The sequence below is a fragment of the Austrofundulus limnaeus genome, unplaced genomic scaffold (genome assembly GCF_001266775.1).
Source record: "Austrofundulus limnaeus strain Quisiro unplaced genomic scaffold, Austrofundulus_limnaeus-1.0 Scaffold1390, whole genome shotgun sequence".
Lineage (NCBI taxonomy): Eukaryota > Metazoa > Chordata > Actinopteri > Cyprinodontiformes > Rivulidae > Austrofundulus > Austrofundulus limnaeus.
In genome coordinates, this window is record NW_013953792.1 from 47,986 (window position 1) to 49,294 (window position 1,309).

The following is a 1,309-nucleotide window of genomic DNA, read 5'->3' on the forward strand; positions in this document are numbered from 1 at the left end:
CAAATGGAGCTAACTGAAACACAAACTATTTAAATAAATTCTGCACTATATTTTCATCAAATAAATAAACTAATTCTGGGTAAAAATCAAGAACTTTACCAAATAATTTGTTTCTCAAAATCACATACAAAAGACAGTAAAACAAAAAGTGCATTTCACTCTCAATTTCATTTAAATATAAAGAACATTTTCCATCCTCAGCTGGAACTGAATGAAATTGTCCCGTCTCCAAAGGCAACGTATCAGATCTGAGTTGTGCACAAACAGACATTTGTTGTTTACTTAAATTATGCTCAATTAAGTTCCATTCCACATTATTACAAATAACTTCATTTCTGGACATTTATGGTTTGATTTCTTTGTATGTATGGATCACTTGGGTTGTTACCGACATCTGGTGAAAATTTCATGTCATTAGCACCTCTAGTAATATATTTACTGAGACAAATGGTGACGTGTTCAACACTTATTTTACCCGCTGTATAAGCCCACCTCTCAAATAACATTTTTCTAAAGGCCAAAATGACTTAATGTTGAATGAAAATGTTAATGTTTAAAAGTTTGGGGTGAAGGCTCTCTGTTTGAGCTGCTCTACCACCGTCATCTTCATACTGTGTTACATACATCTGACATGTACTGCCAGTGACAGGTGTGACAGATCCAAACAAACCAATAGGGTGTCAGAATGATTCCCCTCAGCAAAAAGTGATATATGCAAGTGTTCAAGTATACTAATTTTAAACTTAAAATAAAAAAGTATACTTCCATTTTACTTTTTATGTACTTATCTGATGTACTTAAACAAGTTTATCTTACACTGTACTTGGCTTGTACTAAAAGTTTAAGTACTGTATACTTACGTTAGTTTATACTAATGTTTAAACTTTTGGTCAAGATAAACTTGTAGCATATTTCAAGATTAAACTAAAACTATACTTAGATTGCTTTCAGTATACTTCTGAGTATACTTTCATTAATATTTTTGTGGGCCAATTTAGTCCTAGAAGTATACTTGTTAGTAAACTGCTAGTACACTTATATCAGTGTACATGGTAAATAAAAGTTCACTTAGGGAAATAAACTTTTATTTACTTCAGTATACTTAATGACATGTACTTAAAGCATACTTCTTTTTGGCAAGTTTATAAACTTAAAAAGATATCAGTATACTTAAAGTATACTTTTTTATAAATTAAAACATCCCAATTTAGTACGAAAACAAGTTTTAAATCAATATACTTTCTGGTACACTACAAGTACATGGTGTCTAGTATACTTGACATACTTAAACTTATACTCAAGTATACGT